At 46.4% G+C, this 24,971-nt stretch overlaps 2 long non-coding RNA genes across 6 annotated transcripts in view; both read right to left on the reverse strand.

Moving 5' to 3' along the window:
• The window catches only part of LOC149864332 (uncharacterized), an 80,037-nt gene extending 74,863 nt beyond the window's left edge, over nucleotides 1–5,174 (reverse strand). The window contains exon 1 of the long non-coding RNA XR_016442624.1: nucleotides 4,193–5,174. This is a non-coding gene — a long non-coding RNA (uncharacterized LOC149864332). The remainder of the gene's footprint in view (nucleotides 1–4,192) is intronic.
• A 395-nt stretch (nucleotides 5,175–5,569) lies between these two features.
• The window catches only part of LOC149864333 (uncharacterized), a 59,290-nt gene continuing 39,888 nt past the window's right edge, over nucleotides 5,570–24,971 (reverse strand). For 4 of the 5 annotated variants that reach the window (XR_016442622.1, XR_016442623.1, XR_016442619.1 and 1 more), the window contains 3 exons: nucleotides 11,564–11,692; nucleotides 9,241–9,342; nucleotides 5,570–7,808 (listed from right to left, as the gene is read on the reverse strand). This is a non-coding gene — a long non-coding RNA (uncharacterized LOC149864333). The remainder of the gene's footprint in view (nucleotides 7,809–9,240; nucleotides 9,343–11,563; nucleotides 11,693–24,971) is intronic. The other variant, XR_016442620.1, reaches the window with a different exon arrangement.

Here is a 24,971-nt window from a genome sequence, read left to right on the forward strand (position 1 = left end):
GTGAGGGAACTTCAGAACTAAATGGAGAAGTTTCAGGGGATCAACATTCCTGGCTGGGGCAAGCCACTTTCACCAGAGGTGCAAGAACTGGTGAAGCACAGACGGGACTATGAACTTAACTTCATCACCCTCCTAGATACAGAAACTCATGGACTCAATATAGACATTGGCTTTATGACACAGTACAACCTGCCTAACATCTGACTCCCCAGGTACCTCTCCACTTTTACCTGCTATATCCCCCTTCCCCTCTACCACAGCCTGTCTCTCTCACCTCCCAATTCCTCCATTTCCATTTTCACTGACTGGCTTCCTTGCTCGCATTGCAGCCAGCCTCTAGCTTCTTTACTATTCCTTCCATCCAGGAACAGCACACACACACCAACTAAATGCTTCCTCAGCCTGACAAAGAGTTTTTAAATCCAAAAGCTTGCAAAGAAGAATTTCTCCAACTATTCAGTTGGTCTAATAAAAAATATCAGCTTGACCCCAAGAACCTTGTCTGGGCTATGTCCTTAGACCAAGACGGCTACAACCTATACCTCTTAACGCAGACAAGTGACAAAGTTTTTGTTTCAGCAGTTTGAGGTGCAGTATCACAGAAGCCCCTGTACCACTCTGCCTGAAACCTGGCAGGCCTCCCTCACACCCGCAAGAAGGGCTATGTTTGTGGCAAGACAGATGCTAATGAGCATGGCCATTTAATGCCCTACTCTCAGAACTAGAGGCAGTAGCTTAGATTTTCACCAGCCAGCAGGGGAAGAACAATTCCCTGCTGAGCTCCTGTGCCAGGAGGAACCCAGAGGTATAAGGGCTGGAGCTATATGGGGCAGAGGAGGCCCCACATCATCCTGGGCATGACCTAAAACTGCACCCTGTCAGGGTAGGGAGGCCTGAGTGGGACTGCTGGTGGTGCAGCAGCCCCAGAAAATGCCAAGACCACAAACCTCCCTGGTGAAAGGCGGGTAGGAGCAGGAGGCACCTGATAACTTCCAACCACCACACAGTCCTGGCTGGAGAAAGCCCATCCCTGTAAGATCTTTGAGAGGCCTGAGACTTACTGGTTGCAGTGGAGTTGTAAGGGTGAGAACAGGGGCTACCATCTCTTCAGTTTTCACCCCGCTGCACCTTACCACACACACACAAAGTCACACGTCATGAGTTTTGTTTGACAGCAGCCTGAGGTGCAGTTTCCCAGAAACCCCTCCTCCTATCTCCTTGAAACTTGGCAGGCTTCATGGCCTCAGTGGGGGCTACCACTCCTGTAGTTTTCACCCTGCTGTGCCTTACCACACACGCAGTCACACATATCACAAACTTTGCTTGTCGGCAATTTGAGGATCTTTTGGCCAAGTCTGACACTTACAAACTCAGTGCCATCATGTTATTTCCATGCTTTTGTGTCTGTCTGCATAAAACACATTGTCCTTTGACATCCACAACTAATTCATTCCAAAATTTCAGGAAATGTTCCAACTATTAGTGGGCAGAAAGCTCTTGATCCGGGGGGGGGGGGGGGGGAAATCAGAAGACAGAGAGGGAAGTGGGAGATGCATGGAGACCTAACCCTCTCTCCAACACAACCACAGCTCTGGTTCCCACATCTCAAAAAGGATGTAGTAGAATTAGAAAAGGTACAGAGAAGGACAAGAAAGATAATCAGGAGTACTGAGCAGGTGCCGTACCATTTAGAGACAGAAAAAGCTGGGAATCTTCAGTATGAAAAGAGGAAATATAACAGAGATCTATAAAATCATGAAGGGTGCATCCCCACAAAATGAAATATGCATTTCCACAGGGACCAATAGCAGTGGCACGTATTTATGCCACTGCTAGTTGTTCCTGGGCATAATTCAGCATGCAGCAAAGGGACCTGCCTTACCTAGGGTCCTGGGTACCTCCTGGGGCTCCAGAGGTGATGATCCAGGTGCACAGAGCCTGGCCAGCAGCCAGACCACGGCTCCAGCTGGCCAGCCTCCGGTTTCAGGTGATACACTCTGCTGCCATATGTGCCACCCTGCTTTTTTTCTGCAGTTTTCAAAATGCACACGCACCACCCTGCTTTTTTTCATCAGGATCTCCCCATGTCAAAAAAATGCCACACTACAAATTAGCAGCACAGCGAATGCATGCAAGTGTGTCACGTGCAGTTTACAGTGCAACAAACAGGTTTGCAGTGCCACAGACCACACATGCGTTCTCGTCTGGACACGCCAAAAGGGTGCAGATAAAGTCAATAGGGTTGTGTTATTCACTAAGTCCCAGAATACAAAAACTAGGGGCACTCACTGAAATTAACAAGTTTAAAACAAACAAGAGGAACTATTTTTTAGGCAATGCATAGTTAACTTGGGGAACTCATTGCCACAAGAGGTTGTAAAGGCAAACAGTATAACGAGATTCAAAAAGGGATTAGACCAGGGATGGGCAAAATACTGCCTGCAAGGTGGATCTACCCTGCCAAGGGATTTCATATAGCCTGCAGGAGGTCATGGCACATGTGGCCAGTCCTGCTGTCCCCAGGCACACATCATCAGTCCCCACAGTGGTGGCTCCTTCCACCTGCTGCTGCCAGTCACCACCGCTGCTGTTGTACTTGGTCCCCCTGCCTGGGCACTGCTGCCTGTCCATCCCACAGCCACCACTGGGGTGCCAGACAGAGCAGGTGGGTGGAGTGTCTATGGAGACCAGCTGGGATACCTGCAGACACAGTCAGGCAGAAGAGATGGGAATGTAGGGGGAGAGGGTGAGGGGGGTAGCATCCCAGTGAGTTAGGTGGGCAGGGCCAGGGCCAGGATCAGGATCGCAGGGCAGTGACAGCACGGGGCCATGGCCTAAGGCAGAACTACAATCTGCTGCCCGCACTTTCCTGCGACAGATGCAGTTCTGCGGGCAGGGTTGTGCGTGGAGCAGAACTTGGCTCTGCCCCAGGTCCTGGGCCCCAAGCCCACGCTGTCACCACCCCGTCATCCCAATCCCAGCCCTATCCACCCATCCCCCTTCCAGATGCCACTCTCCATCCACCTGTGGCCCCATTCCATCCACTCAGCCACATGTGCCCTGCCCCCCGCATGTCCCAGGCCAATCTGCATGGAAACTGTAGGATCACCAGGTGGTAACAGTGGCCCAGGCCCTGGGGCAGAGCCAGTTAGGGAGTTTTGGGACTCCAAAACTTCCTAAGTGGCCCTCAGACCCAAATAATAGCCCACCCCCAGATTAGAGAGATTCCTGTGGGCTAGGTCCATGAATAGTTAAATAGAATCATCAAGGGAATATTATCTGACATCTCTAAACCAAGATAGTGGATGCTAGGGAACGTATCACAGAGGATGGATAGCCCCAGATACACCCAATTCATATATTATTCTTCTAAACCAGGGGTTCTCAATCCCTGAGCTGCAGCCTGGTGCCAGGCTCTGGCAGGTCGGCTTCTGGTCCACGGCACAGACTGCTGCCAGAAGTGGCCACAGACCAGCAAACCATGGCCCCCCAGAGCCAGGTGGAGAGGCTGTGGCTCCTTCTGGCCCCCCGCCCCACCCACCCACAGCAGGGTGGGGATATCCTTACCTGTCTGCTGGCCAGAAATTCCAGCTATGGTCAGCTGTGACTGCTGGGCCACAGTTTGCTGGGCCGTAGCCACTTCCAGACTGCAGTTTGTTGGGTTACAGCATAAAAACTTTGAGAACCCCATCTACTGTGGCCACAGTCAAAGATAGAATACTAGACAGAAAACCGGTCCGAACCAGTCTGACTTTTTATGTTTTTACAGATCAAACCACTGGTTTATGGCAGCCATTAATAACTAGCAATGTATGTAACAATCTGTCATATCATCTCTGCTCATCTCCCAGTAGAGTTTATCATTTCTGCACTTTAAAAAAAGTATTTCTCAGACTGGCAGAAATTAAATAATAATGATAGGTAGGAAGAAAATTGGGTATACACCATTCCCTTGGCATGGGGCAGGGTGAGAAAATGGAAAGGAACAGAGCACCTGGAATGGCAAAAAGAAAGAAAAGGGTAGACCTAGAGGGGACCATTATATGGAAGGGAGGAATAGTGGCCCAAATGAAGGTGGCACACTTTGCTCTGGTGTAAGAGGGAGACTTGGGCACCATAGTAAGAGAGAAGGTATAATGAGGGTACACAGATTCTGGTACAGGGCAGAGACAGAAATAGAGGATAAACTGACCTCCTAGCACATGGGAGGTGGGAAGGATGCCCTGGTGAAATCAGAAGCATGCAAGAAGCTCCTCACATGGGTAACACTCCTGGCCTGGAAAAACAAATATAAAATTACTGCTGTTCTAGAACACCAGAACCACATAATCCATTTGTACAGTTATAGACCACTATAGTCTATCCACATAATGTGAAAAAATAGTGGTGTTCTATTTTGCTGTTATTCTCATTGCTCATGTCATGTATTGACAGATTTGGAGGTACGTACAGAATGTTCTCTTAATTTTTATATATATGTCCAAAATATGTTCCAATGAACTAAAATAAGGTGATGAACTTTACCCTTAGGTCCTTCAGTAGAACCATTTTCTCCTTTTGCAACGTTTTCTCTGTTAAATCCCAAACCCAAAACATTTTATGTTACTTAAAGAATTTTAATTCAGAGATTTGTTGCCTCCTTTCTGCCTGAGGAAAATCACATTTGTCTGGGGTACACAATATTTCCTTCTGTTTCCTGTGAAAAAAATGTTTTCTTGAGGGTCTCTCTTCAGTGCTTTAGGCTTCAAGAACTACAACCAGTTTTCTGTGATGTGGCATCAAGAAAGCTTGTGCAGTTTGTTCTGTCACATCTGCTTGGAGTAATCACATGGTAAAAACGTCTTATAAAACAAATCATCATATAGGACTGAATAGCAATCTTTATAACGATGTTAATGGGGCACTGTTAACTTGAAAAAAAAAAAAATCACACTCGTGGCTGAATTTTTTAACCTACTAATACTACTGTTAGAAGTATGACGGTAGCAGGCTTAGGGTGGTGTCCTGCCTGGCCTACTTACTAGGACTATGTGAAGCTTTGGTATCTGATTCGATTCAGTTCGATTTGGTGGCCAAATCTCCACATCCGAATTGAACCAAAGAACCATTTAATCTCTTCAAATAGATTTGGAGAGATTCAGAAAGATTCAGCAGTTCAGACATAGACGCAGCTTTAAATGTCTTTTCTACATATCCCTAGGTAGCAGGTGGCTTGTCAACGCTGTGATGCTGGGGTGCATGGAGTGTCCCACAGAAGTATGGGGGGCTCCCCAGCATGCTCAACAGCAGACCCACAAGTAGACCGGAAGCACTTCTAGTCCACTTCCAGGTCTGCCAGGGAGCATGCAGGGCCACCCCCATCACACCCTCCCTGCTCAGTAAGTGCTGCCTCCTGGGTCTGAGGAGGGCACCTGGGGTACCCCCATGGCCAATTGCCAAGCCGAGAGAAGCAGGGGAGCCCCCCAGCACACTCCCCAGCAGACCCAGAAGTTTGCCGCCGAGTACGTGAAGGGCCCCCCCCCCGAACTCCTGTGGGATGCTCCATGCACCCCAGCACTGCAGTATTCACAAACCACACTGGTACCTCAAGGTATGTAGAAAAAACTTTTAAAGCTGTGTCTATGTCTGAATCACTGATTCTCCGAATCATCATCTAATCTTCAGATTTGGATTCAGCTGAATCAAATCAGGGACAGTGATCCAGATCAACTAATCAAATCATTGTCCTCAATTCAGGCCAAATCTGAATTGAATAGCGCCCACTTTGCACACCCCTACTACTTACCTCTCTGGCTTCCTAGCATACTCCCCAGGCTAACCTGCCATGCCTTAATATCACAAATTTTAAGTATGGGACCTTACCACAGTCCCACACAATTCTTAGGCCTTGTAGCAGCTCCATGCAGTTTTTGGGCTGGACAGAAGCCTCCTGGCACACAGTCCCTCAGGTAGACTCTGCAGCTAGCCCCCTTCCCACTCTCTCAAGACTCTCTCACCTTCTGTACAGTTTCATTAGGGCTTGTTCCCCCTCACCATATTTACCGAGTTGCCTCACCTTTGGCCCCATAGTCTGGGTGTGCCTCTTTAGCACACAGGGCAAGGAGCCCACTATTCCAGAGCACATTATATACCCCATCTCAAGGCATCTTCTGTAGCCTCCTCCTGTCTCTTCAGGCACTCTCATGTCCCACAGCTTAAAACAACAACAAAAACAGTCACAAAACATAACAAAGCATTTTGCTGCTGTGCAATTCTCTGCAGAGCTGCTTTATCTTCAGGTTCTGCATAGCTCCTGATCTAGGCCCAGGAGGGACCTGTCTGAGGCTCTTTCCTTGTGTAGCGTGAATGTAATCAGTAATGTATGTAACAGCAGAAGGAACCAAGGGGCCATAGGTGATGCATAGGGAAAGCAGAGGGGGGCACGTGCCCCCTGAGATTGGCTGCTGCCAAAGTTGCCATTGATTTCTGCAGGCAGCTGCCTCCTACCCCCCACTGCAGATGTGGGAGGTTCCCACTCACTGCTCACCACCGCCAGCAGCACAGACAATGGCTGCAGATGGTCCCTGCTCACCGCCCACCATTTGCCACACCCCCACCACCACCAACACCGCCGTGGCTGCCTGCGGGCAGTCCCCACTTAGCTTACCCCCACTCCTGACATCATTGTGGCTACCTGCAGGCAGTCCCCACTGGCCACCACCGTGCCCCCACCGCCAACACTGCCACTGCCACCTGCAAGTGATTGTCTTACACCCTCCAGAGGCACGTGTTGTTCATACAAGGGGCAGTCTGCAGACCTATGCTGACTGTTAATTTGGACAACAAATCCCAGAAACCCCCAGGGGCTGGAGGGTGGGAGACAAGAGAAAAAGGGAAAAGAAGCCTGAGGCTAGAGTAAGGGGAAGGGAGCAGCATGCACCTGGAATCTGATCAGTCCTACACAAATGAGTGTGCAGTGGAACAAGGGATCTCAGTCAGTCAGGGATGTGGACTGAAAGAAATGGACTTAGACTTGGGGGAAGCTGCTGTTTTAGTACTCTAAGGACTAAAAGTTTGTTTGGGGACACCTCTGGAGGTGTTGGAGGGGGAATTAAGGTGCTGAGTATATGTTACAACAATGTTGATGTTTCTTTACCTTTTACCCTTTGGCCTGTTGGCCTGTGGCCCTAACCCAGGGGTAGGCAAAATATGGTCAAAAGGCCAGATCCACCCCGCCAACAGATTTGATCCAGCCCACAGGTGGACAGCCACCAACTCACTGGATCTGGCCTGGGGGTAACTGGCAGCTCCAGCCCCTGCATGGTACTGGGTGAGTGGGACTGGTTCTACCCAGCAGCATCGGGCATCAGCTGTAGACCTGGGCAGGGCTTCCACCACAGCAGATTGCCATTAGCATTAACTGTGGATGGTGCTGTTAGGTACGGGAGCCCAAATACAGTAGAAGCTCCTGCCTGGAGCCCCAACCCAGAACCTGCCAGCAATGTCAGCTGTGGACCTAGACAAGAGCTTCTGCCATATTGGATGGGTGGCAGTGTCTCTTCCTGTCTCGAGTGGCTGGGTTGGGCTGCAGGTTGGCATACCTGGAGCCTAACTTATATGGTCTTTTACTCCTCCTTCTCTGGTCACCTGACCTGAACTTTTCACCACATGCTGTAGGGGTTTTCCTAGTGGGTCATTAGGTAGGTCTTCAGGACTGCTACAGCCATTATCCAATTCTGCCTACTGATTACCCACCTGAAGTCCTGCAGCTTCCTGAATCTGCTGCATTGGCCCCTCCGCATTACAGGAATAAAGGCAGTGGCTTCTCTCTGAGGGTAAAAACAGATGCTGCCAAATGAAGTGGATCAGGACACAGCCTGCCACAGCTGGTCTGCTTCATTGGGCAAACACACATCATCCATTGTTCTGCACTGGGCACAGTTCCAACATGGGACAACAGGCAATGTGTCCCCTTTCCTGGGGACACCCTGGGTCCTGCAGCATACCGCACACCTCCTTGCCAGAACCCGTGCCAACCTGCGCCTCCACACTGAGACCCACACAGGCTTTCCCCAGTTAGACAAACATGCCCCTAAAAATTCCAGGGCAGGTCTCCATTAGCAGGGAACCCCAGCTTTCCCTGCTTAGAGAGGTATCCTGAGATTGCTTGGGCATGTCTCTGTAAGCTGGTGAAGCCATGTAGGTGTTTCTGAGGCTTGAGGGGGCTGACCCTGTGCAAGAATTCCCAGAGTGCACAGGATCTGGCCCCTCGAGCCCCCATATCACTCACTTAAGGCAGCTGGGGAATGTGGGCAGCTCTGGGATACCTGCACTCTCCCACCACAGAGATAATAGATATCCATTGCAATAGGGCAGCATTCTTTTATATTAACTTTAGTCATGGCTGCTGATGTGGCACGACAAAGGGATGGGGAATCTATTTGCTCACTATTTGTGCCACCATACATTTTTTTATGGTGCATAAATGCAACATCAGGCAACATCTGTTTCTACCCTAATGCTCTGGCTTGTTAGTGTTCTAGGGCTTTTCTGTGACTCGCACAGAGCTCTGGAGCTTGGCAGCAAATCCCACTGGGCTCTGGAGCCTGGCAGTGACTCTCCAGCTCTCAGAGCCCTTTGTTAATGTATGAACAAAAAGCCTTCTTAAAGGGGCCAGGCACCTCTTGGGCCTTCCTCCTCATGAGTAATAGGGTAAGGGCCCTGTTACAAGGAACTAAACTACCAGAGATGAGAAGGTAGAAAAGGATTTTATTCTCTTTCAGTGTGTTTATTCTGTAGATACTCTGTATCACTGTTTTCACCAATATCTTCAGGCAGTTACCCATGTTGTTTATGTGGATCTTTGAGAAAGTGACAGAGGGGGAAAAAAATACTTCAAAAACCCCAGAAAAAGTCTCATTATAAAACTGCAAAAGTTGGCACAAGGGACTCAAAGCCAGGTGTAAGACCTGAAAACATTTTCAATTTATTTTCAAAACGTTGACTAGATTTCAAATGGATATCACTTTAAACAAAGTAACTGTTAAAAGCAGCAGCCCTGCGCATTTGCAATCTACTCTGTGTAAAGGGTGGCTCCAGAGTATAGCCATCTGCTCCTTGCCCAAACCAGGAGTAGATTAACCCTGCCACTCCTCCCCATACATAGCTAGTCATCTGTACTTACTGGCACGCTGATAGGTGAGCAGAGTTAAAAGTTCTACATACTGCCTGCTTCGGCACTGTAAAATAGATGGTACTTACTGCTTCCATTCTTCCCAAAGTCTGGGGAGATGGGGAAATCCTGTCACACAGGAGGAAATTCTACCTCTCCTGCGGAGTCATCCTCCTGCATTATGCTTTTATCTGAGAGATAGGAGATTCGGGAGTAAATAATAAAATGCTCAGTATTAAATTTAAGAGCTTATTCAAACTACATTAAAATGAAAACTGTAAAGCTGTCAAGCAAAAATAATCCTGGTATTCTGGAAAAAAAATGCAATAGCAGCACAATGAGTCACAGGAAATGATCCAGTCAACTTTTTTCTAAACTTCCAATGTGTGCTGTAAGAATATTGATGTAAATGTTTAGACAGTTATGGTTTTGAAGATAAATATTGCAATTGTATGAAGATACGGATTCTGATGTACCAGCATGTGATGCAGTTTTCAATTCACTGAACTTTTGTGCAAATTTCAATTTACTGTCCAATTACTATACTTGGTTCTTGTGTGGGATTCATTTCCTTCAGAAAGTTATAGTATTTGTTTGGATCCTAATAAAATGTTATTTGGGGACCAGCAGATTACATGTTAGTTATTCAGAAGAGAAAAAATAATCTGAAATCACCTGAGGTTTTTATACATTAAGTTGGAAGAGAACTCACAGGTCTTATAACGCATTTTCCTCTGGGTGCATCCCCATGAGCAGGAACATGCATTTCCTGGGGACAAATGGCAGCAGCATATATTTGTACCACTGCTAGTTGTCTCTGGCAAGCATCTCTACACGTGCTGTTTGAGGCACAGCAATTGCCCTGGGTGGGGTAGAGGAGGCTGGGGCCAGCACTTGGGTTGGTGCCAGCAGCCTTACCTGGGATCCTGGGGACCACCCGGGGCTCCAGTGGCAGCGATCTGGACACATGGAGCCTGGCCGGCAGCTGGAGCATGGCTCTAGCTGGCCAGTCTTCAGTCTCAGGTGGCATACACTGCTGCCACATGCGCCATCCCACCTTTTTCTGGCACACGTTTTTTTGACAATAGGATTTCCCAGTGTTGGGAAAAAAACCAACACACCGCAAATTAGCAGTGCAGCGAATGCCTACATATGCTACACATGTGGTTTGCAGTGCCACAGACAGATCTGCAGCACTGCAAATCAGACATGCATGTTAATCTGGACATACCCTCTGTATTGCTGCAGGAGAGCATTCCTCAACTTCTGTAGAACTTTCAATTTGCTTCTGGTCTCATTTTTCCTTGAATACTTCTGGAGCATGATACTGTGACTGACTTTGTTAGGTTATTCATAACTTGACTTTGTTAGGTTATTCATAACTTGACTATATGAATAGTCACTTTGCCACTATAAAGTGATTTTACTCTTTAGTTTAAATATTTTATCTTTATTAGGACTCTTTAATTGCAGTTGCACATACATTGACAACTGAAAATAATTCTCCCCTCCTTGTGTTCGCTTCTTGGAGTTACATTTTTTTTTCTAATTTATTTCAAGAAGATATTTTCCTAAGAAGCAATAAGAAGCAACTTCTTAAGAAGAACTTCTTAAGAAACAATAGCAACAAGTCAAATACGCTTTTAGTGCACTCTGGTTCATGAATGAGTTTTGTTCTTGGATACATTGATCTGAATCTGGAATAAATTCACTAATGTAGTGCTGTTTCTCTGAATCTGGATTGATTTAATGGACAGTAAAATAGAGCCTGTAGAATCCACGGGTATCTGATGTCATTTTTAAAATTATAGCCATCTATCCTTCAGGTAGATATAAGCCTGCACACTGGCCATTGTGGCCTGGACCCAGGCCATTGTGATCACTAAAGAACCCATGACAGATCTTGGAAGAAAAGAGCAGCTAGCTCCAGTGGTCAAAATAAATTCCAGATTCAGTCATTTGATTTTTTTCTATATAAATGGCTCTGACAGAAAAAGACATCATAGTGAGGTGACTTTGGCAAGTGGATGAGGGTCCAAGGGGGTATCCCAACACTCAGGAAAAAAAGAGCACATAAACAAGTTTGTTTAGACTGTCATGGACATAGATGGATTTTGCATGAAGGGAAAAGGTCTCCTACACCCTCTCCCTCCAGAAGGGCAATGAGACATCCTATCATTACAACCTGCTAAACTGATCTCATATTTTAGGTAAGAGACAAACTAAAAGAACAGCAATTGTGCATCCATGTAGCAACAAAGATTAAGTACAGAGAACTTAAACTTTCAGGGTTGAGAGCAGGACATTCTCTACTAATGCCCAGGATAAATGAGTGAATCAAAGGCCCTAATTGCTTAGCAGTTCCAAGTCTCATTCTAGAAGTGGCAAGCATATGTTGAAAAAACCGCCTACCTTTTTATGTCTCTGCCATACTAGCCAATTGATTTTAGTGTATGTAGAGACCACAGATATTTTAATTCCTCCAACTATCACCATGTAATTTCTGATTGTGGGGAGTTTCTCTGCCAAACAGATTATTTGCTGGAAAAAAGTAAAATGAATCGTTAGAGGGAAAAAGATGTAGAGACAGAAATGGATACTCAAGTGACAATCATAAATATCTTTCACTGAAAACTGGTTTGAAAACATTCAAGTAACGTCTTTTTTCTTTTTATTTAAAGATTTTCTTCCAGGGTCAATTTTTAGTAAGGATGGTAAACCAAAAAAATATATATGTATGTATGAATGAATTTTTGATGTATTTTTGTAATAAGAACTTTCAAAATATTTTGTGTGAAAAACTATCATAATTGTTCAACCACCTGTAATTGCAAATTTTAAAACTTTAAACAACTTTCAGAAGCTCTTACATTTCCTTTTAACATGTATATATTACATATTTTTAATACTAGTATTCTAAATTACTTGCAGTGTCCTTAATAGGAACAGAGAAAAATCTTTACCTTACAAGGTTTATATCGTGCATTCCTTTTTCTAACTTTAGATGTATTGAATCATTTTTTGCAAACTGCTATAACTTTTTATAATCTCCTTAGTTTCAGCTATTCAAAAATAAGTAAGTCTTTCAATGAAACAAAAATGTTTAATGGAGTGATTGATGTGCAGTGCTGACATTTAATAAATATATTTCTTGACCAAAATATGCCATCTTTTTCTTCATCCATCTATACATCTATATTTTTTCAATTTACCATAGAACATTATTAGGAAATATCTGTTTCTTCATGCAGAATGCATAGATTATCATTAATTTCACATTTACCTCTTTTTTTTTGTATTTAGTATTCTACCTTCAGTTTGGTATTAAAACTTGTATCTAGCTCCAGTTCTAATCCTAGAAAATATATGGAGATGAAATGTTGGGAGACTCGTGTTTGGTTTAAATATGCCAAAAAACAAAGAGGGGAAGTTCTGATATAATTTTCTAAGATTCTGGGGCAGTTCCTTAGCTGATATAAATTGACACAGACACAAACCCAAAAAGAGTTCACTTTACTCCAGTTTAGGGTCTCTTCCCCAGAGTTTTTCATCCTGTAGCCCTGATTCAGCGAAGTGCTTAAGTAAGACACTTCCTTTTAAGCATGAGATTAGCACAGTTTGGGGTTAAGCGGGAGTGTCTACCTGTGCAATTAGTGCTATTTAGGCTCACTGGGGATGTCTACACACTCGTTAATGCACCTTAAATACAGCCCATTTAGTTTAGTACTTGCTTAATAAAATACTAACTAAATGTGCAGTAACTAAAGTTACTGCACAGTACCACCAGTGCACGTTATTTTGTGATGCTTACTGTGCATTAACATAATAACACTGCACAGTAGGCTATTAGCACAGTTTTTAAATGCCACATGGCTGAGCTATGTTAAGTTAATGTTCAGTAAGCATTTCATGTAGACGTACCTACTGTGCAATAATTCACCGTGCAGTAAACCAGCCCTGGGAAGGCATCTACACATGCAGCCTCTTGGGAGCAGATCTGCTGCTTATGGGAGTAGGCAGATCCAGGCCTCCTCCTGCCCTGCTCCATACTCCTGCAAGAGCCAGAGGGAGCTGGAGACTCTAGCCGCAGTTGCCCAGGTGCCGGGGCACTCTTTAAAAGATAGCCCCACATAGTATTCCCTCTTGGGATCACCTCCAGGCCTCCTCCTGCCCTGTTCCAGGCCAGCCAGGGACAAAAGGAGAGAGGCTCCTGCACAGATGGGACATGGAGCTGGTGATGCCTCTGTCCCCCCCTTGGTGGGCCTCTTCAGAAAGAAGGTGAGGCCCCTGCTACACATGGCCTGCACCCTGAGTGTGCCCCTACTGAGTACACAAGGCACACCACAATATGCTATTTGAGCATACCAAGGGATGCCCAACCCACTATGCCCTGCTGTTATTGATCGCCATGCTGCCCCAGGTGCAGCTGAGAACCTGGCATAGGACCCTGAGCTTCAACAGCACCCCAGGCAAGCATGCACCTCCCCACAACTTGCACTACACCTGGAGACATGTCTGTGCCTAAACTACAAATCCCTGACCACTCTGGCCAAAGAGTAGATCATCACTGCCATTGATAAGTTTCTCTGCATGTGACAGGCCCCTGGCTGCCTAGCTGGGAGAGTACTGGCTGCTTAATAAAGTTCTGCACTGCCTCCCACCTCCCTGTGTGTTGTTGGGAAGACTCTGGAGGGTAGGGGGAACTCAGCTAGGCAAGGTTGAGGGGGAGCAGGGGCAGGGAGAGTAGGGAGGTGAGGGGTCAGGGACTTGTAGTTTAGGTGCCTCTGCCACCTCTTTCACCTGCCCCTGGGCTGCACAACTGGAGCCAGGGGTCTCGTCTGTGATGGCATGAGGATGCCATTGTGGGTCCCTCAATGGCCCTCAGGGGCTTTGCCAGAGACTCTAGGTGCCTCCAGGACATGGCACATGCCTGCAGCACAGGGACACAGGGCATGTAAGGCAGCGAGGTGGGGGCAGACCCAAGGGTTCACTGCCAGATTCCATGGGCCTGCTGTAGCCAGCACAGGGCCACTGCTCTGCAACACGATGGCCAGGAGCAGGCAGCAAGGGGCACAGACCCTGGGGTCAGGCCAGAGGTTTAAAGTTCAGGCTGGGGCAAAGAGTTGTCTCAGCTGTGGGGCTGGAGAAACTCCCTGCCCCATTGCTCTGGGGCAAGCCTGAGGTTGGCCCCCTGGTGGCATGGCTGACTCGGAACATATTTGCTCCTAGTCATTGTCAACACCTGCGCTACTGCACAATATTTGCTCCACAGTTAATTGACTACCTGCATTTGCAGGTAGTAAGAAGCACACTATTTTACTGCAGAGTAACTGCCTGTTTGTGCAAACAGTGACACTTTACTGTGCAGTAAATTAGTCTACTGTGCAGTAAAGCATTTCATGTACACACACCCAGCAAGTACCTAAATATCTTGATGAATTAGGACTTACAAAATTGAACCTACTGGGTGCATCTAAACATGTTATTAGTGTGATGCAATAAACTGCTCTGCAATTAATGGCTCTCAGGCACAGCATCTACACATGTGCCCAGGACTGCAGGAGTTTGAGCCAGGGTGAAGCAGCCCTGGGCTGGCAGCAAGCATGGGGAATCAGCCCCGGACTCCAGGTTGTCCTGCTGGGCATCAGGTGGCAGAGGGACTGGCTGGGGCATGAGAGTGCCCAAAGAGCGGATCTGTGTGGCTAGGCAGCAAGCAGATGTTTGGGTCCCTCCTGCCTGGGGTGCCAAGGTGCAATTTATGCCCAGGTCAGCATTTACATGTACATTAACATACAGGTTTTTTTGCTGCGATACAATAGTACCATCTCCAACAGTACCATCTTACAGTGGCAAAAATTAGTTTGCTGTAATCTAATAGCATTGCACGTGTAGACTGTGATGCTTTACACCACAGCAAATTAGTCTGCTGAACAGTTGAACGCACACAGTTGAACCCATTATGATCACTTAAGGGTTACAATTATTTCAAAATTACAAGAGAATTATTAGTTTATTACCCTTAATTACTGCACTAAATTACTTAACCTGGGCTTAGTTATTTAGATATTTTACATGAGCGGTACTTAGTAAATCTAAGTTACAATAGTTTGATCCATTGTGTGTGTGCTTTCTTTATTTCCATCAGAAAGCAAGGTGGACTTCTTCTGAATGGTAAATGTGACATTATTTAAGAATAACTCCATCTGGCAAAAGTACACAGACTTTCTTTTTACTCCAAGTTGCATCTCACCAGTTTCTCTAAATACAAGTTGAAACTAGGTTCTAGCAAAATAATTGGTGGATAACATCGCAAAATAGATTAGAAGAGACCTTTAATTGACTCTGTAAGAATGTTGCACGCAATTGTACGTATTGGTGAAAATCATGGTGTTTTAATTTGATGCAATACATAAGAATTTACAGTGGCATTTATGTTTAAAGAATACATTCCCTCTAATCCTGTCTTAATACATGTTTTATAGCTGCATTAAAATGTGATTTAATTTAAAACTAACACAAATCGTACCTGGCAGAGAAGAATTAAAAATTATTGATTCTATGACCCTTTGTCATTTAGATAATTACATATTTCCCTCTGCTACCAATTCTCCTCTTCTCAATTGAACAAACATTTATTTCCCCCCCCTCCATTTTTGAAGAGGGGCTGAATAGATAGACCATGATTTGTTAGTATTTGAATACTGAATATTTGATTAGACTGAGATTTGTTTAGTAAGTAAAAAGTTATTCTGAAAATTAAGTATGTAATTTGGAAATAAGAGGTTATTTTGGGGTTGAATAGCTATTTTGTGTTTGACTACTATTAATTATCTATTTTCACTTTTATGTCATGGTTATTCGAAAGGATCTAAGAATATCCCCAATTTGGTGTTAGATGGAATAATTATTTTCTGATTTTGAAAGCCCTTAAGTTGTTGAGCAGTCCTTACAATAGGCTCAAGCGATCTAAAAATAAACCTTGTGTTCATGTTAACAGGGTAGTAACCAGCAAGAGAAAGGAGCACTATCCAACATGATGAAAACAGGAAGTTCATTGCACAAGCTGCCCCTTTCAGATAGGTATGAATTCTTAAAGGCTTAACTAAAATAATAATCTCTTTAAGTTTTAAATAAAACCAGAGAGCTACCTATTGTTCACAGCTCTGTATAGATGAAAAACATGAACCAGGGTACATTGTGGAAATGTCCTGGGAAACAACACTATTTTCATTTAGTTGTTGGTAACACTAATTTCAGTCTTATCATCAGGACAGAGCTGATCCTGCAAGGTACTGGGAGCTCTTATGCTCTGTCCAGCAAAACACTTAAGAACCTGCATAGTAGCTTCAAGCACCAGAGCACAACAAGTCTGAAGCCTCTGGAATAGCACTTGTGTAAGTGAAGTCAGAACTGAGCTCTGAACGATTATCTCCAAAAGGAAGGCTGCTTTATATAGCTGTGTATTAACAAGCAAGTCTATAATGCTTTTCAGCCATTTTTCAGACATGAGTGAAATTAATCCAACCTGGAGTTTCATAGTTGTTAGAGGCTGGAAGGGACCTTAGAGATCAAAAGGCAGTTCATGGCTTAGAGTCACCCAGGATCCCACATTTCCCTTCCTAGTGAGGCAAAAATGGCAGAGTCATTATAGACAAGACTCCCTCCTGCACCAGGTCCAGCCTGCTGGGTCTCAGAGGCAGCTCCTGCCTGGAGTTGGTCCAGCCTAGATGCACTGGGTCACACTCTCCTGTGGGTGCAGAAATTTGGGTGGACATATGACTCCACTGACATGTCGCCTGTGCTCCTTCAGTCCTCCACCAGGCATTGCCTGTGCCCATCCACCCTCTTTCTCACACGCTTTGGGGGTGGGGAGGAGGGGCAACAGGTGCAACAGCATGAGCACCTACATATCTGGGCTGCTCAGCACCACAAATCATCAGTGGAGGACAGCCACGGCTGGACCTGCATCCTGGTGAACTAAGGGGGCAGGGAGTGTTCTTATTTTCTATGATAAAAAAAACAAAATCAAACTCCAAAATATATAGGTATTTAGAATTTATTTTATTATAATGATTGAGGCACTGGTATGCTTCCAAATTGCTTTAAAGTTGTCAATCTATCAGTAAAAGATTGTGTTCAAATTATACCTATATCTCATAGATTTCATAGACATTAGGGCTGGAAGGGACTCATAAGATCATTGGGTCCAGCCCCCTGGCCAAGGGACAGGAAGTCAGCTGGGGTCAAAAGATCCCAGCAAGATAAATGTCCAAATGTTTCTTGAAAGTGTCCAAAGTAGGTGCTTGCGCCACTTCTGGGGAGAATTTGTTCCAGGCCTTTGGAGTTCGGACAGTAAAGAAGTATTTCCTTATGTCCAGCCTAAAACAGTCTTGCAGGAGTTTGTGACAAGCTGAACCTTGGCATCCCCGGGGTGCTCTGGTGAACAGGTGTATCCCCAGATCCTGATGCCTACCCCAATGTACTTATAGGCTGCCACCAGGTCACCTGATCCTGCGCTTCTCCAGACTGAAGAGTGCTATACCTCACAGTCTCTCTTCATGAGGCCTGTACTCTTGCCCCTATGCGCATGGCTGTCCTCTGGACTCTTTCCAGCTTCTCCACATCCTTTCTAAATCGTGGAACCCAGAATTGGATGCAGTACTCCAGCTGCGGCCTCACCAAGGCCGAGTACAGCGGGCGGATGACATCCTGGGTCTTGCTCAAGATGCATCAGTAGATGCAAGCTAGAGTTTTGTTCGCTTTGCCAGATGTGGTATCACACTGGTGGCTCATATTCATCTTGTGGTCAATCATGACCCCCAAAAGTCCCTTTTGGTCATGGTGCCAGCAAGTGTAGCATTGCCGAGCCTATAAATGTGATGCAGGTTTCCACACTCCACCCCGCCCCCTGAAGTGGGGCGCCTTGCATTTCTCTGTATTGAATGCCATCACGTTTTCATCCGTTTGCAAGCCTATCAAGGTTGGCCTGGATCACCAGTCTATCCTCAAGTGTGGACACTCTTCCCTGAAGTTTGGTGTCATCACCAACTTAGCCAGCCCGCTTCTGACACCAGTGTCCAGATAGTTTATGAAGACATTAAAGAGCACAGGTCCAAGGACGGAGCCTTGGGGGATGCCACAAGTCACTGAGTGCCATGTTTCATAGATTTCATAGACATTAGGGCTGGAAGGGACCTCGGGAGATCATCGAGTCCAGCCCCCTGCCCAAAGGGCAGGAAGTCAGCTGGGGTCATAGGATCCCAGCAAGATAAGCATCCAATTTACTCTTGAAGGTGTTCAATTTAGGTGCTTGAACCACCTCCACTGGCAGACTGTTCCAGACCTTGGGGGCTCGGACAGTAAAGAAATTCTTCCTTATGTCCAGCCTGAAACGGTCTTGCAGTAGTTTATAACCATTCGACCTCATCATCCCTTGGGGCGCTCTGGTGAACAGACATTCCCCCAGATCCTGGTGGTCACCCCTGATAAACTTAAAGGTGGCCATCAGATCCCCCCTGAGCATGCGCTTTTCCAGGCTAAAGAGTCCCATGGCTCTCAGCCTGTCATCGTAAGATCTGTTTTCCTGACCCTCTGATCATGCGCGTGGCTCTCCTCTGGACTCTCTCAAGCTTCTCCACATCCTTTTTGAATTGTGGAGCCCAAAACTGGACGCAGTACTCCAGCTGCAGCCTCACCAAGGCCAAGTACAAGGGGAGAATGACGTCCCGGGATTTGCTCGAGAAGCATCTATGGATGCACGCCAGCATTTTGGTCGCTTTACTAGCCGCAGCATCGCATTGCAGGTTCATGTTCATCTTGTGGTCAATGATGACCCCCAAGTCTTTTTCTTCTGTAGTGCTAACCAACGTAGCACTGCCGAGCCTATAAGGGTGCTGCAGGTTTTTCCTCCCAAGGTGGAGAACCTTGCATTTATCGGTGTTAAACACCATGAGGTTCTCGTCTGCCCATTTGCTGAGCTTGTCCAGATCAGCCTGGATCACCCGCCTATCTTCTGGCGTGGATGCTTTGCCCCAAAGTTTGGTGTCATCGGCGAACTTGGCCAGTCCACTCCTGACTCCAATGTCCACATCGTTAATGAAGATGTTGAACAGTATGGGTCCCAGGACAGAGCCTTGAGGGACCCCACTGGTTACAGGGCACCATGATGAGTGACTGCCATGAATCACAACCCTCTGGGTCCGACCACAAAGCCAATTTCCCAGCCAGCGGATAGTGGTGGAGCCAAGGCCACAACCGGCCAGTTTGGCCAAGAGGTGATCATGGGATACCAGATCAAAAGCTTTTTTGAAGTCAAGATATATGACATCAATCTCTTCTCCCTTGTCCAGGTGATAGGTCACCTGGTCATAGAAGGAAATGAGATTGGTCAAACAAGACCTACCCGCAACAAACCCATGCTGGCTGTCCCTTAGGATGTTAGCCTGGGCCAGTCCCTCAAGGATGGCCTCCTTAATAAACTTTTCTAAGATCTTCCTCAGGATAGAAGTCAGGCTAATGGGCCTGTAGTTAGCCGGATCCACTCTCCTCCCTTTCTTGAAGATCGGCACCACATTGGCCTTCTTCCAGTCTTCGGGCACTACACCAGAGCGCCAGGAGTTTTCAAAGATCCGTGCCAGGGGCTGGGCTATGACGCTCGCCAGCTCCTTGAGTACCCTGGGGTGCAGGTTGTCAGGGCCAGCTGACTTGAAGGTATCCAGCTTCTCAAGGTGTTCCTTCACGAGGTCAGCATTGATGGAGGGTAGGAGATCCCCCTCACCCAGATTTCCCTGTCCCATAGCAGGCATGGGCGTCCCGTGGGACTGATGAAAGACTGACGCAAAGTACCTATTTAATAGGTTGGCTTTTTCCTGGGCGTCAGTTGTCAGTTGCCCCATCTGGTTTAGCAGGGGTCCAACACTGCCCTTGCTTTTCCTCCGGCTCCCCACATATCTGAAAAAGGACTTTTTGTTGTCCTTGATGCCTGAAGCTAGTTGGAGTTCAGTTGCAGCCTTGGCTTTCCTGGTTTGGTCCCTGCAGGACCGGACGAGCGCGGAGTAATCCTCCTTGGAGGTGAATCCCGTTCTCCATCCTTTGTAGGCTTTCCTTTTTAGCCACAGTAGGTCCGCTAGGTCTCTGGAGAGCCGGGGGGGCTGCTGTGCCTTCTTGCTGCCTTTCCTCCGTGTTGGAATAGATTTAGCTTGTGCACTGAGGATCGCTTCCTTGAGAAGCAACCACTCTTCATGATCCCAGGGAGATGGGAGTTCAAGGTCCCTGAGGGCCTGACCGACTAGCCTCTTGAGCTTATCAAAGTCTGCTTTTCTGAAGTCAAGGACTTGTGTTGCTGACTGACTTGCCAGCTTTACGGCGGATGGTGAAGGTGATCAGCTCGTGGTCGCTGTCACGATGATGATTCGGTTTCATCAACTACCACTCTCTGGTAGGGCTGTGTGAAATTTCAACAAGTATTTCATTTTGAAGCTGTTTAAATGCATTTCCAGCTCGAAACAGCAAAATCAAAACTGTACAAAAGTCTTTGAAACAGCTTCAAAACAAAATGATGGCACCTGAAGTGTTTCAAAAGTTTCAAAAGATTTTAAGTTTCGAAGCAGCCCGGTGGCAGGAGATAGGGGAGAGCCAGTGGCGGAGTTGCTCAGAGCGCAGCCCTAGCCAGTGGCTCTCCCCTGCCTCCTGCCACCAGGCTCAGCTCCATGGGGCTGCAGAGCCTTCTGCCACCAGGCTGTGCTCTCCAGGGCTGCAGTCCAAGCAGCTCCACCACTGGCTTTCCCGCCACCAGGCTGAGCTCCATGGAGCTGGCGGAGTCATTCTGAGTGCAGCCCTGGTGAGCACAGCTCAGTGGCTGGAGGCTCTGCAGCCCCATAGAGCTGAGCCTGGCAGCAAGAGGTGGGGAAGAGCCACTGGCCAGGGCTGCGCTTGGAGCCTGAGCTGCACTCTGAGCAGCTCCACCACTGGCTCTCTTGCTGCTTCTTGCTGCCTCCCACTACCAGGCTTATCTCCATGGAGCTGCGGAGCCTCCAGCCACCAGGCTGTGCTTACCAGGGCTTCACTCCAAGCAGCTCCACCAGCCTGGTCACAGTAGAGTCAGTAGCAGAGCCACTCAGAGCACAGCCCTAGCTCTGAGTACAGCCCTGGCCAGTGGCTCTCCCTGACCTCCTGCCACCAGGCTCAGCTCCGTGGGGCTGGCAGAGCCACTTGGAGTGCAGCCCAGAGGTGGGAAGTGAGGAGAGCCAGGACTGTGCTCCAAGCAGCTCTGCCAGCCACACGGAGCTCAACCTGCCCTCCCAATGCTGCCGGACTCCTCTTGGGGACACGGGCCCCCAGATCTGTGTGCAGGATGACAGGAGGCAGCCACTGCTGCCTGGGGCCAGCAGCAGCACCAATGTTCCCAAAGCCAAGAGCGGGCTGCGCCCAGCACTGGTCCTAGGCGGCGGTGGCGGCAGCAGCCTCCTGTCATACCAAGCACAGATCCAAAGGCCTGCACCCCCGGGAGGAGTCCAGCACAGCCCCACAACCCTCCCAGAGGTGCAGGCCTCCAGATCTCATGCGGGATGACAGGAGGCTGCCGCTGCCGGGAAGTGACACAAGTTTTGCTTTCAAGACTTTGAGGTGCAGTTTCCCAGAAGCTCCTGCACCTATCTCCTTGAAACTTGGCAGACTTCATGCCCTCAAAAGAGGCTACCATCCCTGCAACTTATATCCAAATCAGGCAAGAAATGACAATGTTATACACATTTTCATGATTCCCCATTATACCCTATGGGTGAAATGTTGAAACAGCAAAACAGTTTCGATGAAATGAAATGGAACAGTGCTTCAAAATTAAATGAAACAATGAAATTAAACATTATCCCTTTGAAACAGAAGACCAGAAGTCGAAATGAAGTGGTGCTGTTGCACACAACCCTACTCTCTGGATCCAACCTCAGAGCCACTTCCCCAGCAATTGGACTGTGGAGTAGTAGAGGCCACAGTTGCCCAATTTTTCCATGAGTGTATCGTGGAACACCAGGTCAAAGACTCGGCATATATATAGTGGCATTTCATTTTAATTGCAGAAAAATATGGATTTGGGATTTTTCATTCAGAGAATTTTTGGATTTTTAAACAGAAAACCAGGATCCCTGTTGATTACTAGGTCTCTGCTGGGTCAGGTAGATTTCATCTTGGCAATTACCTTTCAGGCATGTTTACAAGCTTCCCTTTCAAATCACAAGAGCTAGAAATAATGATTTAAAATTATTAAAGTTTAGTGTTAGACACAATCTTATTAATCCATTTCTTGGACCTGTAGCACCTATCCCTTAAATTAGGTTTGACCCAAACACAAATAGCATTTTTACAGGTGTTACATATTGAGTATTTGCAGTTCCAGCTAACTTCAAAGGAAGCAGTGAGTGCTTATCATTTCTGAATATCGTATTTAACATATTTACTCAAATATAAGATATAGTTTTGGGGGGGGAAGCCCCTCATCTCATAGTCACATACAAGCAAATCTCATTAAACACATTGTCTATCATTAAACTTCTGCCAAAAGTAGCATGTGCTCCGTAATGGAAGCCAACTATGAAACTGATTAAATGCAGCTAGCACTCAACGTGACTATAAAACACATGGTGCATATTGAGCAGACGTACTGATAGGAAGAGAGAGAGAAAAAGAGAGAGAGTGTACGTGCACGCGCATGCATGCGTGTGAGCCTTTAAAAAAAAAAAAAAAAGAGCATGTGCTCCCCCAGGAGGGAATGAGCACTGGGCCTGGAGGTACTGCAATACCAGGTTGGCATTTGGAAATGTTGATGAGATTTTTTTTTTTTCTTTTTTTTGGCCCTTAAAAAAATGGGCATGTGTTCCCCTCCACAAAGAACTGACACTGGGCCTGGACACTGCAATTCCAGGCCAGCACCTGGAGGACCAAAACCAGCCCTGACAGCCTTTGGTGCCAAAAATGCTTGATCTTTGCCAAGAGGCTGAGATGCTGATGGCAACCCTTTTTTTCTTTTTCACAAAACAACTAAAAGAATCCACATTCACATAAAACTTGACAACCTCCAGTACAACAATACTTTGTTCTTATTACACTTGTTTTCACCAATAACACTCTAACCCAGAGGTAGGCAAAGTCCAGGCCTCTGGCCGGATTGGGCCTACAACAAACTCCATTTCCCAGCCGCCCCTGCCCACAACACTGCAGTTGGCAGCCGGCCATTCCTGGGGTCTCCACAGAAACGAGCTACAACAATGCAGGCAGGGGCTGCTGGGAAATGGAGTCTGGCCATTGGCCAGATCCACCATCTTCCGCCTCCTTGCTCTATCTTTTCCCAAAACTCCCCAAACCCAGGAAGAAGCAACAACTTTCACACTGTTCCTTTGTTCTTTTGCAAGAAAGAGAGAGCCATGCTTCTTTCCTCCATGACTTCTGTGCCTTCTCCTTCCCCATCTTGCCCGCATCTTGATTCACACAGCATTACAATTCATATATTGCCAACTCCAAACACACTTTTCTTGTGAAAGCCAGTACCTTGACCAACAGTAGGTTTCTCACCTTCCATATTGCTGCTGTCGTACAAAGTAGTAAGGTTCTCAGTCTCTGTGTCTCCGATCCTTTAGGCATTAGCTCATACAATATCATTTCATGTTAAGTCACAGGTCAAAACATAATGCATTCTACTTCCACAAAAAAGCAGTCCCAAAATACATGCAGTACAGATTTTGCAGCCCCACACCCCCCCTCAGACATGTCACCGATCTTACTAAACCTCATTTACGCTGAATGTGACTCAGGAAGAATATTCTGTATCATCATCACTACCCATATGATATCTGTATATTCCCCTTTCACTTCATTATTTCTCACTTCTTTCTGTACATTTGCAATCTGTCTTTCCATCCAATCCCCAACTAATGTTGTCCTATCTTTCTTTCTTTTCATATTAATCACCTTCTTATGGTCTTTTCAAACACTCTAATCCCATTCCTTCTAGTTTATTTACCCTTCTAAAACTCACTGACTTTACATAGTGGGCCAGTGACTCCCATGCCCACAGCTTTTTCTAGTCTCCCCTGTATATTCACCATCTTTTTAATATTCTTCCTGCAAGGTAACAGCAGAAACATGCACCCCCCCCAGTGCCTCTTTACCCTCCCTACATTGTTCATAAACAGACTTCCCACACCCTCCATTGCCTCTTTACAGAACATACTTCTAAAGTAAGGATACACAAAGCTTCCCAAATCTGGCATTCTCCAACCTCCTAATTTCCTGGCCTTGCATAGCTCCATTTTGGCTACTCTTTCTCTTTACTTTCCCCCCAAAAACACACATCTGCCTCTGTAACCTCCTTATCTGCTCTTATGTAAAAGATAAAGTAGTAAGAGTACCATTTTCACCACAGCAATTTTACACTGGAAAGATAGTGTTCTATCACTCCATGATCCCAACATCTGCCTCACTCTTATCTCCAACTTCTCCCATGCCTTTGTTCCTTTCCCTTCAGTGTCCATTAGCATTCCCAAGATCTTGATAACACCCTCTAGTACCCACAGCCTGAACTTCTGTAAATTCTGCCAATTCCCCATATGTTTCAACATACATTTCATCTGATTTAATGTCACCTTTGACATATCACTATAGTCCTCAGTATGCTTCCATACCCTCTCAAATGATACACTGTCCTGAGCCACTATGTTCACATCACCCATGTATAATGTACATATAACTTCTCCTCCTGCTATCTTCAGACCCCTTATCAGCTTATCATCATGAATTCTCTGCACCAATGGCTCCATCATGCACACAAAAA

The sequence above is a fragment of the Crocodylus siamensis genome, chromosome 5, assembly GCF_052110815.1.
Source record: "Crocodylus siamensis isolate JL-2025a chromosome 5, ASM5211081v1, whole genome shotgun sequence".
NCBI lineage: Eukaryota > Metazoa > Chordata > Crocodylia > Crocodylidae > Crocodylus > Crocodylus siamensis.